The sequence below is a fragment of the Phyllobates terribilis genome, unplaced genomic scaffold, assembly GCF_046119375.1.
Source record: "Phyllobates terribilis strain yellow unplaced genomic scaffold, ASM4611937v1 Scaffold_4__5_contigs__length_816908805, whole genome shotgun sequence".
Classification (NCBI taxonomy): Eukaryota; Metazoa; Chordata; class Amphibia; order Anura; family Dendrobatidae; genus Phyllobates; species Phyllobates terribilis.
Window position 1 is genome coordinate 9100489 of NW_027362764.1, and position 17241 is coordinate 9117729.

A 17241-nucleotide genomic window follows, 5' to 3' on the forward strand; every position below is an offset into this window, starting at 1 on the left:
ATATATATATACAGTAATGTAATAGTCTCCACTGCATGATATATATTGTCAGAGAAATATTGAAAATATCCTTTCTCCCTCTGAAGCCCCTCTCACCCCTCCCTTATCCACCCTTTGTCACAAAAGGAGAGCTAAGAGCTATGTCTCTATGCAAATTAACACACACCTGAGAAGGGCCTTGGAAGCAAATTCTGGCACATTAGGTGCTACAGACCCATTTAGCAGGCGAGTGTGTTTTCCTCTGACACAGAGAGGAGGACACAGCTTGTTAAGATCAAACACACTCAAATAATCAGAACGATTCCCAGCCATAAGTTCCCAGGACATCCGGCACCGATACGAAATATGGCACAGCTCAAGTTCCATAATTCTGATAATAAGGGGACCCATATTTTTATTGGCAGGGTCAGCCAAGGAACAAGATGCTTATTTTTTCATAGCCGTAAGCCCCTCCGGGGGTCTGTGGCGCAAAATTAACAAAATAGCAGATCACAACTACACCATGTGTGGTCTCTAAATGAAGGTAAAATCATAATAGAAAATATGGGATCACTTTTGGGCTTCTGGGATCAACCAGCGATAAGTTATCCCAAAAAACAGGTGAAGAAAACCAGGCACTGCTCATCACCTGCCCAATACATTCCCAACAGTGAAACATGGTGGTGGCAGCATCATGCTATGGGGGTGTTTTTCAGCTGCAGGTACAGGACGACTGGTTGCAATTGAAGGAAACATGAATGTGACCAAGTACAGAGATATCCTGGATGAAAACCTCTTCCAGAGTGCGCTGCACCTCAGACTTCGCCGAAGGTTCACCTTCCAACAAGACTATGACCCTAAGCACACATCTAATATAACAAAGGAGTGGCTTCAGAACAAATCTGTGACCATTCTTGACTGGCCCAGCCAGAGCCCTGACCTAAACCCAATTGAGCATCTCTGGAGAGACCTGAAAATGGCTGTCCACCAACGTTCACGATCCAACCTGACGGAACTGGAGAGGATCTGCAAGGAAGAATGGCCGAGGATCCCCAAATCCAAGTGTGAAAAACTTGTTGCATCATTCCCAAGAAGACTCATGGCTGCACTAGCTCAAAAGGGGGCTTCTACTCAATACTGAGCAAAGGGTCTGAATACTTATGACCATGTGGTATTTCAGTTTTACTTTTTTTTATAAATTTGCAAAAATTTCTACATTTCTTTTTTTTCTGTCATGATAGGGTGCAGGGTGTACATTAATGAGAAAAAATGAACTTTGTTTCATTGCAACCATTTGGTAAATTCTAAAAAAGAGTGAAAAAATTAAAGGGGGTCTGAATACTTTCCATTCCCACTGTATGTACCTTTAAAAAAGAAACCACTTCAAGAGATTCAAATAAAAATCAATAATGTTGTAGAGAAACATAGATCCATGGGTATTATTGATACCAAATTGGTGGAATATTTGATCGAAGTTGATCCTATTACCACTGTGATCTATGTATTACCGAAGGTCCATAAGACTTTGATTGACCCTCCGGCAGACCAATTGTTGCATGAACAGAATTGGTGTTGAGTCCCCTGTCACTTGCTCTAGAACGTATTCTTACGCCTTTCACCAAGATGAATAAATCCTTTTTGCTGGTGTGACAGTGTCACTGGTTTTATATGTGAGGGGAGGTATGTGTCACTCAGGATGCTCTCCTGTGTGAACTAAGACCTACTTTATTTTTCTGCCAGCGTGTTATATGCTGGTAGGCTTACTCTGTTAAAGGGTGTGCGGTTTTATGGGAATGGCAAAGAGGGCGGGATGCCATTCCCCCTACCTCCTCTCAGGGTGTGGCTGAGCAATGTGTAAAATTCCAGTTCTGTTTTTTTTCTCTCTGCAGTGTGGTCTGGAGAGGAAAGTCTCCAGACAGTGTTGTGGAAGCTGCAGAGCTTGTTACCTGGACTTTACCTGTGCAGTTTATGCTGCCGAGAGCGGGCGGATCCCGCTCACCTATGGACTGAGCTATAGTTCGTTTTGTTTTCCCGTTTAACCCAGAGGGTCTTGTTCATCTTTCCTGTGGAACCTGCATGAGTTTATGCCAGATAATAAACCAGCAGAAAGGTAACCTGAGAACGTGTGTCCTGAGTCTGCCTCCGGGAGAGCCGAGCGAGTCGTCATGCCACACTGGATACTGGTGACTTTTTACAAAAAATAAAGAATATTGAAAATATATCTGAAGGAGCCGTTCTTGCCACTATTGATGTGACGAGTCTTTATACGTCGGTAGAACATCAAAAGGGATGAAGTGGATACTAAAACGAAACAATTTCCCTGAAATGCAGAAAGAATTTGTAACTGATTTATTGGAGATTGTGTTACGTGAGAATTACTTTTTATTCCAAGATGTCTTTTATAAACAGAGAAAGGGGTCGGCGCTGGGTGCTAATGTGGCCCCCAATACGCGAATATTTATATGTCATTTTTTGATGAACAGTTCATTTATAATCATCATTTATTTAAAACCTTTCCAAAGTTTGGTTAAGATTTATAGATGACATTTTTTTGCGTATGGGAGGCGCCACAATACATTGATTGAATTTCTTGACTATTTGAATCAGATCTGGATTGAACTGAAATTTACTATATCATACAGTACCGAATGTATGAATTTTTTAGACACAATGGTTAAAAAAAAATGGCATTGGAGGATTCGAGGTAGATCTATATAGAAAAAATACAGACAGGAATAAGCCTCCTACATTTCAAGAGTGCACACCCATATTGATCCCTAAATCTCAATTTTTGAGGTTAAAGAGAATAGTGACGCAAAGAACGTACGGGTGAAATGAGAGAGAAATTCTACTTCCGTGGTCGTCCCAAACATATCGTAGATCAAGCTGAAAATGATATTCGAATAGTGAGCCCTGAAGTAGGTAGAATATTTTTGTCATCCACATACTGGAAAAATGATTTGATATAAAAGGCTGTTTTACTTGTAAATCTAGTAATGTAATCTATCTAATCAAGTGTGCCTGCGGCTCCGTCTATATGGAGGAAACCAGGCAAGCTGTGGGCACGCGCATAAATGAACACAATCTACAATCCGATGTCGCGATATTACTCCACCGTTACAACATTTTATTGAAAAATAACATTCTGCGGCTCAATTAAAATATGAAGTGATAGAGCAGGAGCGGGGGCGTCTCGAGGGGCTCCTCCTGAAGAGAGAGGCTTTGTGGATCTTCACGTTGAATATTTCCTAATGGTTTAAGCAGAGAGTACAATGTGCGTCATCTGTTCTGATTTTATTATTAATTGTAAATGATTTTTTCTTCTTCTAGACTCAACAGGATGATTGAATATATTGTACACCACGCCACAGTATTTGTGCCGGATAAGAAATGTTTCTGAGGAGTTGGGATATGTCGGGATGTGGTAGAATATATTCAATACGATCAATGTTATTTTTTTGTGACATTGTATCTTGTTGAAACATTTTGGATAAATGATAGTACAACTAGGGGTGATGGTTATTTTGATATATGGAAAAATGAAACAATTATAACATATTTAGATATATACACGTATTCTCATGCGTTTTTGGAATGAGATGATGTGAATAATGATTTTCAGATAAGAATGATTTATGGGTTATTTATTGTCTAAATAAGGTTCTTCTATTGATATAATGGAAATATCGATCTTTGGTCAGGGATATATTTTTTAGTATTTACAATATAAATGGATCTTTTTTGGGGTGAAGCAATGGTATAAATATAAAAAAATTAAAAAATAAAAACTATTATACTTTTTTTCATTAAAGTTGATAATAATTATATAAATCATTAAATTTGTTTATATATATATATATATATATATATATATATATGTGGGTCTGTATACATATGAGATATTGGAAGGTAGAATAGGTGATTGAAGGATTGATCACGAATGTAACCAATTTTGTCCTTTATAAGATTTAATTATTAGGCATGAATTATATGATATCAGAAAAAATCTTTTATTTAGATTTTTTGTTATTGTTAATCTTATTTCTATGGATTTGATTGAGATATTCTATTGTGGTTTTCTTAAATTCGTGATGTCATTTCCTTATTATTTCCTATATATGTTTACAAACCACTTAGTTATCCATAATTGAAAAAAGCCGGTAAGAGGCTGAAACGTCTTGTGACTCACTGGGAGCCGGCAGCTTCTCTGAGCGGGCTGTCAGCCCACTAAGACAACGGCCGAATCCCGGTCCGGGGGACGGCAGAATGCAGCTGCAGGGGGGACACCTTGGACCACCACATTAGGCGGCCCAACTGCACCCCCCTGCTGACTGCGCTCTGGGCTCATGCTCCGCCTGCCCCCCCCCCACCTAGATACGCCCCTGGTAAAGGGTGCCAATACCAGTGTCACAGTTTTTCCCTCCGATTGTTTTTGGTTTTAAATGATTGTTTATAATTTGCTCTTTTGTATTTAACACGAGTCTCTACACAAAGAACTGCTTCACTTGATTCATATTTTTAGGAGATAATCCACATTATGTACTTAAACTTCATGGGTGCTGTGAAGAATATTAGAGATATAATCACATGTTCATCATTGTGCCTTGTTTGACAGGGGATTATAGAGGTCTACAATGTACAGTTGTAACCGGACACTTCTGCAGCTAAACAAGAAGGGAGCAGGCTGAGGGACAGTGAGTGACAAAACCCCCACCTTCTGCTGTGGAGCTGCCACAGGAAGACCCCCTGTGGACCCCAGCCATGCGGCATGTCCTTTGTGTCAGACAAGTATAATTCAATACCGAGTTATAAGAATACGATACATCCCAGCAATACACCAAATCGATTTTTGGAATCACACGAACAGGAGGAATGTCACTCTAGCATCCAGCACATTCTAGCTCGTAGGAATGGGGAGATACACTGAACAGCCTTTCGGAAACCCCTAGGGCCACTGTGTTTGGTCTTCCCGCGTAGCAGGGGCCCGGCTGGATCCAATGACACCAGAATCAGCTCCCTAGGACCACTCAGTAAGGAAGTATAGCCCATTCTAGTTTTTGGAGTTTTTAGCTGAGAGAGACCAGGGGTGGAGATTTAGGTCCAGCCAGGGGGCAGGAGAGGGATTGACCCAGAGGGGTTAAGAGCACCAGTTGCCCTAGCTCAGTGTCTTTTTCCCTGGGAGGTCGCGAGAACAAATCGTTTGGGAGAAGTACTGTAACAAATGGGACCACCAGCCTCCCATGTGGCAGGCCCTCCCCCACAAGCCAGGCCTTCCATTTGTCTGTTAACTGGCTCTTAATAACTGCTTGTATCTTTTGTACCCCTACTATTGTGTTTGCATCTCTGACCATTATGTATGTATAACCCTTATGTATATAGTGTATTGTCTAGTGTGCCCTTAAGGCAATTAAATATATAATTTAACCTTGGGCTGCTCTCACGTCTGTTGTTCGGTCCAATGAACACGCTACCGAGGCTGGTTCCTGGCCCGATATAATCCCTGTCAAGATTGTCAGGGATTTGGCACCCACACGATCCCGATTACTCACTACGTAGCTATCAGCAAGTGAGCAGTGAGCGTATGGCGTACACACCTCTGAATTCCAATGCATGGAATATGTGTATATGCCCCTGTATGATCACTGCCAGCTTCACGATAGCCCAATTAAGATTATTCGCTGCCACCACCGATCAGTTTTAAGATATATTACAGGCATGATCGGACACCTGCTTTCTGGTAGTGTATGGCTTTGGGGAAGGAACGATTACAAAGCAAAAGAAACAGGACTATTAAATTTTATATTTAATCCAAAAGGGAGGCAGTGTTTATGAAAAAAATATAAAGGTTAAAAGGGACAATACAATACAAAGTATACAGTTACACAAAATAAAAGGGATTAATAAAAGACTTACTAGACAGATCGCAGAGATGATTCAGTTTAGATGGATGGGAGGCGCTCCAATTGATTTGGCCGTTATCGAACGTGACCCCTGCTTATAGAATATATATCTCCCGGCATGAGTATGGACCCATCTTCAGCTAGATCTTTTATGCTGAAGGGGGGTCCTGCCCACACAATCCCCTGTGATGACCACACGTGGGGTGGGCTCAACCCTTCATGTTTTGTTTAAAATCCCTAATTTCTGTGATAACTTCTCGCTGGTTGATCGCAGAAGTTTGCAAGTGATACCATATTTTTTATTAGGAATTTACCTTTCTTTAGAGACTAGACATGACATAACTGCCATTGGTTATCTCTGCCTTCTGGTGTTACAGCTCACCCGTAGGGCTCTCAGATAAGGAAAAATATGCATATCGTTCCTTAGCTCACCCCGCCGCAAAAATGTGTCCCATTATTATCGGAAGTATAGAACTTCCGATATTCCATATTTTGTGTTGGTGCCTGCAGGACTGGTGAGCCAAAGGAATTTGCAAATGACGATGACACAGCTATTGTACGGAGTGTGATAGAATTTCTTTGAAGCTTAAAGAGCCATTTCCTCTTTCTTTTAATCTCTGGCCCATATGCCAGGTTTCTATTTATCACAGGTCCATGCTACTACAACTCCATTTGTATGGTAACTAACCTGGACATTGGTGGCTCCTGCTATTTGCATAGAAGCCACTTCTCTAGAGCGTAAGCTCTTGATCCTTTGACAAATACTATAGGGGGGAGAGGGGCTTGGAGGGTGGACTTCAGAGGGAGAGGGAAATTCTCAGCACAGCATTTTCTATGACATCTCCCCCTCTTTGAGGTAGTGTAGAGGCCGATTTACAAATCGCCCCTTAAGCCTACCTTGCGGCCCACCCTCCCTGGATCCCATAATACCCTCTCATTCAGGGGTTCGGAGGTGGGCTTCTCCAGGGGGCCACTCAGTGTCACCGGACAGGTGTTGGACTCCAGGCTGGAGGTAGCCAGAAGTAACACTTGGGCCCCAACCTCACAGATGACAGCGGCTAGATAGGCTGTCTCCCTGGGGGTTAACCACTTTTTCCTGTTAGCTGTGGAACCAACTCGCCCACCACACTGACCGACTGGGGATCTAGCTTTCCGATCATACTGACCGATTCGGGATACATATTTCCCACCCCTCTGACAGACTATGGGTACCTTCTTCCCATACTCCTGACATTTCTTTTACCTTGCTCGGTTGTGGGACCTATCTTCCCATCCCTCATTGCTACCTGGGGAGCCGGGATAACTATGGGGCAGTTACGACCGGCCATGTCACAGTCCGTCGTGACACTGGTCAGCGGCACGGGACCACTTTCCTTATGATCCAAGTGTTTCTCCCTATCCTTTCCCGTTACCTCTGGAGCCGTGCTAGTCATGGGGCAGCTATCACCGACCATATCAGCATCAGGAGTGACATTGGTCACCTGCACAGGGCAACCAGCTTCCTGGTGTCCGAGCATGCTCCCATCGCTCATAGCACTTATACTTGCTTGTTTTAGGGAAACCTCAGTAGCATCACACTGCGGAATGAGGTTGCTGAGTTCCCCTTTACTACAACACACATTTTTATTATGCATCACATTGACATTTGCATAACATGACATATCGAATCTGGGAGGGTTGTCAGGAATATATCGGGCAACCAACCGTCCCAGATCAGTTCCCAATAGCACATTAGTGGGGAGATTCTCTGACACCCCCAATTCCCATAACCCCCTCCCCGCACCCCAGTCCAGGAAAACTCGGGCCATCAGTATGGGACGCCGAACACCCTTAAACCCGGTAACAGGGTCATCCCAGGGATGAGTTCCTCTGGTAACACGAACTCAGGGCAGATGAGGGTCTGTTCGGCTCCAGTGTCCTTAAGCCCGACAGTAGTGGTGTTGCCCACCATAACCGCTTGTAAGTTCTCCCAGGCCCTGCCAATCGTTCCACCCACAAAAAGAATGGCTGCAATAGGCCCTGGGGCCTCAGGTGTGAGGTTCATCTTCTGCCTCTCTGGGCAGACAAGGCTGATGTGACCCGTTTGGTCACAAATATAACACCTATGGGAGTCAAATGCAGGCTGGGAGATGGGGCAGGACTCGCTGAGGGCCGGCTGGCTGGAACACTGGGGGTAGTTGTCAGCTTAACCCCTTTTCAGCTGGCGACGGCTGACTTCCGCATCTCTGGGGTGTGGTTGGCCTCAGGCATCCGCAATCTGGTCCTGCTTTGGTGGTCTCCTTTGGCCCCCGGTCCAGCAAAAACTGTCTCACTTCCACAGGGCAAAGATGAAGAAACTCGTCCTTCACCGTCAGATCTTTCAGGTCCTCGAAGGTGGTGACTGACAGTCCCTGCACCCACTGCTCAAAGTTGGTCCTGAGCCCATCTACCTCATCGCCGTAGCTGTCATGTGGTCCACCCTGGGGGGCTCGGAACTTTTTCCGGTAAACCTCTGGAGTCAGCTGGTACTTTTTTTATTAGGGCCTGCTTGATGGCCTCGTAGTCTCCATCTTGGGCTCGAGGGAGAGAAGCAAACACTTCCAGAGCTTTTCCTTTGAGCCCTGGAGTTAGATATCTGGCCCACTGGTCTTCAGGCAGCTGGTACTGCCTGCAGGCTTTTCCAAACCGTCACAGAAATATGTCCAAGTCCCCGTTCTTTACCATTACAGGAAAATGCTCAGGACGGGGTTTAAAGCTGTTGGAACTGTTGGACTCACGGGTCTGTGTGGGGGATGGCTCCTTCTGAATCCGGGCTAGCTCCAGTTGGTACAGACGCTCCCCTTGCTGCTCTCGCTCGGCAGCCTCTCGATCAGCTTGGGCCTGTTGCTCTGCTCACTCCTGGAATTTCAGGATCAGCAGCAGTGGTCCGTCACAATCGTCTGTGGCAAGCAGCTCCAAGGCCATCTGCAGGTGGGTGTCCACACTACCCTTGCTGCAGGAATGCCTGGCAATCACAGGTGGGACCCCTGCAGAAGCCATCCGGGCCTTGGCAGGCGGCCCATCATCAGGGTTCTGCTGTCGGACTGGCTCTGCGGCACCTTGCAACAGTTCAGCAATCATTTGGGACTTGATCTTGCTTGTGGGGTCAATTTGTCTCAGCTCACAGAGGGCAGTGATAGTGTCCTCTGACTGCTGGTGATACCAGGGCTCTACACGTGTAGCCATCGTTGCCAAACAAAAGATAGGACAGAAAAACAAGAGTACAGTAATGTCTCAGATAAAAAAATATTAAAATACTGAGTCTGATTTCTTAAAACTTTGCACAGAATTCTCGCAAGAACCATGCAAGTTTTCAGTGACAGGAATGATTACTCAATCCAGCCACTGATGTTCTGTAATATCCCACCGCTGCCACCAATTTGTCAAGATTGTCAGGGATTCGGCACATGCACGATCCCGATTACTCACTACGTAGCTATTGGTAAGAGAGCAGTGAGCGTATGGTGTACACACCTCCAAATTCTAATGCATTGAATATGTGTATATGCCCCCGTATGATCACTGCCAGCTTCACGATAGCCCAATTAAGATTATTCGCTGCAACCACAGATCAGTTTTAAGATATAATACAGGCCTGATCGGATGCCTGGTTTCTGGTAGCGTATGGCTTCGGAGAAGGAACGATTACAGAGCAAAAGAAACAGAACTATTAAATTTTATATTTAATTCAAAAGGGAGGCAGTGTTTATGAAAAAAATTTAAAGGTTTTACAAAGGGGGACAATACAATACAAAGTATACAGTTACACAAAATAAAAGGTATTAATAAAAGACTTACTAGACAGATCGCAGAGATGATTCAGTTTAGCTGGTGGGGAGGCGCTCCAATTGATTTGGCCGCTATCGAACGTGACCCCTGCTTATCGAATGTAAACCTCCCAGCATGAGTATGGACCCATCTTCAGCTGGATCTTTTATGCCGAAAGGGGAACCTGCCCACACACTCCCCTGTGATGACCTCACGTGGGGTGGGCTCCACCCTTCATGTTTTTATTAAAATCCCTAATTTCTGCGATAACTTCTCGCTAGTTGATCGCAGAAGTTTGCAAGTGATATCATAAAGACTAGACATGGCATACAGTAACTGCCGTTGGTTATCTCAGCCCTCTGGTGTTACAGCTCACCCATGGGGCTCTCAGATAAGGAAAAATATGTATATCTTTCCTTAGCTCACCCCGCCGCTAAAAATATGTGTCCCGTTACTTCCGATAGTCCATATTTCATGTCGGTGCCTGCAAGACTGGTGAGCCAAAGGAGTTTGCAAATGACGATGACCCGGCTATTGTACGGAGTGTGATAGAATTTCTTTGGAGCTTAACGAGCCGTTTCCTCTTTCTTTTAATCTTAGTCAGATACAGTCATCGCCGAAAGTGTTGGCACCCTTGAAATTATTCCAGAAAATGAAGTATTTCTCCCAGAAAATTATTGCAATTATACATGTTTTGTTATACACAAGTTTATTTCCTTTGAGTGTATTGGAATAACACAAAAATACTGTGAAATAAAGGCTAATTGGACAAAATTTCACACAAAACCCCAAAAATGGACCGGACAACATTGTTGGCACCCTCAATTTAATATTTGGTTGCACACCCTTTGGAATAAATAACTGCAATCAATTGCTTCCTATAACCATCAACAAGCTTCCTACACCTCTCAACTGGAATTTTGGACCACTCTTTTGCAAACTGATCCAAGTCTCTCATATTGGAAGGGTGCCTTCTCCCAACAGCAATTTTAAGATCTCTGCCCAGGTGTTTAATGGAATTTAGATCCGGAATCATTGCTGGCCACCTCAGAACTTTCAAGCACTTTGTTTCCATCCATTTCTGGGTGCTTCTTGAAGTACAGTATGTTTGGGGTCAATGATCTGCTGGAAGACCCATGATCTAGGACGCAAATCCAACTTTCTGACACCGGGCACTACATTGCGACCCAAAATCCTTTAGTAATCTTCAGATTTCACGATGTCTTGCACACAGTCAAGGCACCCAGTGCCACTGGCAGCAAGACAGCCCCAAAACATCTTGAACCTCCACCATATTTGACTGTTGGTACCGTGTTCTTTTCTTTGTGAGCTCCATTCCATTTCAGTAAAAAGTGGAATGATGTGCATTACCAAAAAGCTCTATCTTGGTCTCATCTATCCACAATACACTTTTCCAGAAGGATTTTGGTTTACTCACGTACATTTTGGCAAACTGTAGTCTAACTTTTTTATATCTCTGTGTCAGCTGTGGGGTCTCCTGCCACAGCATTTCATTTCATTCAAATTTTGACGGATAGTTCGCGCTGACAATGATGCACCCTCAGTCTGCAGCACAGGTTGAATTTCTTAGGAACTTGATTGGGGATGCTTATCCACCATCCAGACTATCCTATGTTGCATGGAAATTAGCTACAGTGTCATGGGTTGTAAACTTCTTGATTATGTTGCGCACTGTGGACAAAGGAACATCAAGATCTCTAGAGATGGACTTGTAGCCTTGAGATTGTTGATATTTTTCTACAATTTTGGTTCTCAAGTCCTCAGACAGTTCTCTTTTCCTCTTTCTGTTCTCCATGCTTAGTGTGGTACACAAAGACACGCAAAGAGTGAGTCAACTTCTTGCCTTTTTATCTGATTTCAGGTGTGATTTTCATATTGCCCACACCTATTACTTGCCACAGGTGAATTTGAACAAGCATCACATGCTTGAAACAAAGTTGTTCACCAAAAATTTTGTCCGGCCCCTTTTTTGGTGTTTTGCATGAAATTATGTCCAATTTTCCTTTTTGAGCTCTGTTTTTTTGTGTTGTTCCAATACATACAAAGGAAATAAACATGTGTATAACAAAACGTGTAATTGAAATAATTTTCTGGGAGAAATACTTCATTTTTTGGAACAATTTCAAGGTTGCCAACACTTTTGGCCATGACTGTATGCCAGGTTTCTATTTATCACAGGTCTATGCTACTACAAGCTCCATTTTTATGGTAATTAGCCTGGACAGTTGGTGGCTCCTGCTATTTGCATAGAAGCCACTTCTCTAGATAGTAAGCTCTTGATCCTTTGACAAATACTATAGGGGAGGGGGGAAGAGGGGCTTGGAGGGTGGACTTCAGAGGGAGAGTGTGATGGTGTGATATGGTATGTGGTTATCATTTTGTGTATATTTTGTATTTTACTGATTTTCATAGCGTTCTCTTGTTGCTCTGTGTCCCTTTAATGTTGACTTCTCTTGTAGGTTGAGTTAATATTTGTTAATTGATGAATAGCTGTTATTTATCATCTGATATCAGCTCCCACAGCCTATTGTATTGTTATCTTGCAAAGGGTCAGTGAATAATGCTAATATGCTAATGACATATTGAACCAGGCTAGCTTGTTGTAAAGCCATGGAAGGACCAACAATGCCACCTTCTCCCCTGACCTGTGAATGAGGAGAAGGGACTTTTAAATATCGCAGCCAGGAGAGACACGGGGAGATTCTGTGTGGGACAATGACGTGAGGACAGCATGTCAGAGAGAATGGGAGAAACCTGGATGACTTTGGAAATACTTCTGGAGGAATATATATGGAGAAGTATCTGGACTATTTTATCCTCTGTCTGCTGGATTGTTGGACTCTCATCTCCCGGGACATTTAACCGGATATCGGACTGCGTTTGTATTTCTGGACTGTATTATCCTCTGTGTGGTGGATTGTATATGGACCTTTCAGTTTTGCCTATAATAAAGGTCTTGGGATTGTTGAATCTTCTCTTCCTCTGTTGATTGTGTGATGTTGGAGAAGGACCCCGTGACAGAGAGCATTTTCTATGACCATCCCCCGGTCCGCTAGCGAGAATTATATTTAATAGGAACTGGTGGCAGCTCTACTAGGCCGACAAGGTTCTGCTTCATTGGGGCTAGTGAAGGGGCCTCTCAGGCTATCAGGGGTGTGAGCGAGTGTGGTGCCACATCAGTGACTGAGTGGACCACCTCTTCTCACTTCCGGTGCCTTCCTGTACTCGTGTGGACAGGGGGTTTCTGTGTAGAACGGTACCAATCTGGCCTTACGCATCCACGAGGGGGTGCAGAACGTCACGTTGGTGCAAAGGGCACATCCGTATCACGTGATCCGTCTGATGTAACTGTGACGTCAGGCGGGTGGCGAGGTGTGGATCCTTCACAAGTGGTGGCAGCGGTGGGATCCTTCGGGATCTCTCTGGTGCCATTCATCACAGGTGCCTAAAACAATGAGCAGGACTGTATATACTAACTAGAACTACAACTGTCTCCCAGCATTCCCCAGATTCAGACAGAGCACTAACCACATGAGGAAATGGTCTGTTTCCCTTTCTTTCGCAGTCTCTGCACACAAGCTCCGCCCCTTAGGTCACGTGATGGTGACATCATCTCAAGTCCTTCTCCACTCATCTCCGCTGACAGATCTAACCATCTCCCGTGCCAGGATGGAGTTTACAAGCTGCACAGGCGCTCGGGGCTTGCAGCCAGCAAGGCAGCTCTGATCTGCGAGTGTTTGTAGCACAGTAAGCTTGTACTTCTTACAGGAGATTCTAGCTACACTGTGTGCCGAATTATTAGGCAAGTTGTATTTTAGAGGATTATTTTTATTATTGATCAACATCTATGTTCTCAATCAACCCAAAAGACTCATAAATATCCAAGCTTAATATTTTTGGAAGTTGGAGTGGTTTTTTTTAGTTTTGGCTATCTTAGGAGGATATCTGTTTGTGCAGGTAACTATTACTGTGCAGAATTATTAGGCAACTTAATAAAAACCAAATATAATCCCATCTCACTTGTTTATTTTCACCAGGTAAACCAATATCAGTGCACAAAATTTAGAAATAAACATTTCTGACATGCAAAAACCAAAATAATTAGTGATGAATATAGCCACCTTTCATTATGATGACGCTCAGCAGCCTCCATCCATAGATTCTGTCAGTGGCTTGATCTGTTTTCGATCAGCATTGCGTGCAGCAGCCACCACAGCCTCCCAGACACTGTTCCCAGAGGTGTACTGTTTTCCCTCCCTGTAGATCTCACATTTTATGATGGACCACAGGTTCTCTATGGGGTTCAGATCAGGTGAACAAGGGGGCCATGTCATTATTTTTTCTTCTTTTAGACCTTTACTGGCCAGCCATGCTTTGGAGTAGTTGGATGCATGTGATGGAGCATTGTCCTGCATGAAAATCATGTTTTTCTTGAACGATACCGACTTCTAACTGTACCACTGCTTGAAGAAGTTGTCTTCCAGAAACTGGCAGTAGGTCTGGGAGTTGAGCTTCACTCCATCCTCAACCCGAAAAGGTCCCACAAGTTCATCTTTGATGATACCAGCCCATACCAGTACCCCACCTCCACCTTGCTGGCGTCTGAGTCGGAGTGGAGCTCTCTGCCCTTTACTGATCCAGCCTCTGGCCCATCCATCTGGCCCATCAAGAGTCACTCTCATTTCATCAGTCCATAAAACCTTTGAAAAATCAGTCTTCAGATATTTCTTGGCCCATTCTTGACGTTTTATCTTATGTTTCTTGTTCAGAGGTGGTGGTTTTTCAGCCTTCCTTACCTTGGCCATGTCCCTGAGTATCGCACACCTTGTGCTTTTTGATACTCCAGTAACGTTGCAGCGCTGAAATATGGTAAAACTGGTGGTGAATGGCATCTTGGCAGCTTCACGCTTGATTTTCCTCAATTCATGGGCAGTTATTTTGCGCCTTTTTTGGCCAACACGCTTCTTGCGACCCTGTTGGCTATTTGCCATGAAACGCTTGATTGTTCGGTGATCACGCTTCAAAAGTTTGGAAATTTCAAGACTGCTGCCTCCCTCTGCAAGACATCTCATAATTTTGGACTTTTCAGAGCCGTCAAATCTCTCTTCTGACCCATTTTGCCAAAGGAAAGGAAGTTGCCTAATAATTAAGCGCACCTTATATAGGGTGTTGATGTCATTAGTCAACACCCCTCCTCATTACAGAGATGCACATCACCAGATTTACTTCATTGGTAGTTGGCTCTCAAGAATATGCAGCTCGGAGTAGGACGACATGTAGAAAAAGTATCATGTGAGCAAAATACGCATTTGCCTAATAATTCTGCACACAGTGTAGAGCACACTAAATTACTTAAAAAACCTCTGCTGCTCCCTGTCGAAATGTTGGACCACATCTGCCGGATCAAAATATATTTACACTGCAGCAAGACCCACAGTGGGATTTTCTTTTGTGGTGCTGAGGTTCCCACCACAATAAGTCTGGACCACGAGTCCTATGTGTGCCGGACTTTCTCCTTCTAGTAGGTCCCTATGGTGACATCGTTTCCAGTCTTTGCTTGTGAATTATGGTTCAACAGAAAAAGGTAAAAAAAAAACAATTTCTAATAGTTGTCAGTGATATTCAGTATATTTACATTGTCAGTTTCCAGGTATCTCAGTGACCAGTGTAGGGTGTTCTTACTTTAGCAGAATGGACCCATGTGGGTAACACGTAACATAAGAGACAACACAGGGACAATATATTCTACACAATCAGTAGTTCCAAAGCCGATGGCGACTTGTCCCTCTGAGATCGGAAGCTTTCTACACAGTTTCTTAATGTCAGTCGTAGTTTTCTGCCACTCCATAATGATGCGGGGGTGGAGCAGATGTTCCATCGGTGTAATAGCACGGAGTATCAGCATACTGCCCCCTACTGATATGATGACTGCTCCTTACAGCACTGTATTCTCACTAAGGGGGCACAGGGAGCGCGGGACGTGATGTCCAGGGAGCGCGGGACGTAATGACCAGGGAGAGCGAGGCGTGATGTCCGGGGAGCGCGGGACGTGAAGTCCGGGGAGCGCGGGACGTGATGTCCAGGGAGAGCGGGGCGTGATGTCCGGGGAGCGCGGGACGTGATGTCCAGGGAGAGCGGGGCGTGATGTCCGGGGAGCGCGGGACGTGATGTCCAGGGAGAGCGGGGCGTGATGTCCAGGGAGCGCAGGACGTGATGTCCAGGGAGAGCGGGGCGTGATGTCCAGGGAGCGCGGGACGTGAAGTCCGGGGAGCGCGGGACGTGATGTCCAGGGAGAGCGGGACGTGATGTCCAGGGAGAGCGGGGCGTGATGTCCAGGGAGAGCGGGACGTGATGTCCAGGGAGCGCGGGGCGTGATGTCCAGGGAGAGCGGGGCGTGATGTCCAGGGAGAGCGGGGCGTGATGTCCGGGGAGAGCGGGGCGTGATGTCCGGGGAGAGCGGGGCGTGATGTCCAGGGAGCGCAGGACGTGATGTCCAGGGAGAGCGGGGCGTGATGTCCGGGGAGCGCAGGACGTGAAGTCCGGAGCGGGGCGTGATGTCCAGGGAGAGCGGGGCGTGATGTCCGGGGAGAGCGGGACGTGAAGTCCGGGGAGCGCAGGACGTGATGTCCAGGGAGAGCGGGACGTGATGTCCAGGGAGAGCGGGGCGTGATGTCCAGGGAGAGCGGGGCGTGATGTCCAGGGAGAGCGGGGCGTGATGTCCAGGGAGAGCGGGGCGTGATGTCCAGGGAGAGTGGGACGTGATGTCCAGGGAGAGCGGGGCGTGATATCAAGGGAGCGCGGGACGTGATGTCCAGGGAGCGCGGGACGTGATGTCCGGGGAGAGAGGGACGTGATGTCCGGGGAGCGCGGGACGTGAAGTCCGGGGAGCGCGGGACGTGATGTCCAGGGAGAGCGGGGCGTGATGTCCGGGGAGAGCGGGACGTGATGTCAGGGGAGCGCGGGACGTGACGTAAGGGGAGCGCGGGGCGTGAGGTCCGGGGAGCGCGGGGCGTGAAGTCCGGGGAGCGCGGGACGTGACGTCCGGGGAGAGAGGGACGTGACGTCCGGGGAGAGCGGGGCGTGACGTCCGGGGAGCGCGGGGCGTGACGTCCGGGGAGCGCGGGACGTGATGTCCAGGGAGAGCGGGGCGTGATGTCCGGGGAGCGCGGGACGTGAAGTCCGGGGAGCGCGGGACGTGATGTCCAGGGAGAGCGGGGCGTGATGTCCAGGGAGAGCGAGGCGTGATGTCCGGGGAGCGCGGGACGTGAAGTCCGGGGAGCGCGGGACGTGATGTCCAGGGAGAGCGGGGCATGATGTCCGGGGAGCGCGGGACGTGATGTCCAGGGAGAGCGGGGCGTGATGTCCGGGGAGCGCGGGACGTGATGTCCAGGGAGAGCGGGGCGTGATGTCCAGGGAGCGCAGGACGTGATGTCCAGGGAGAGCGGGGCGTGATGTCCAGGGAGCGCGGGACGTGAAGTCCGGGGAGCGCGGGACGTGATGTCCAGGGAGAGCGGGACGTGATGTCCAGGGAGAGCGGGGCGTGATGTCCAGGGAG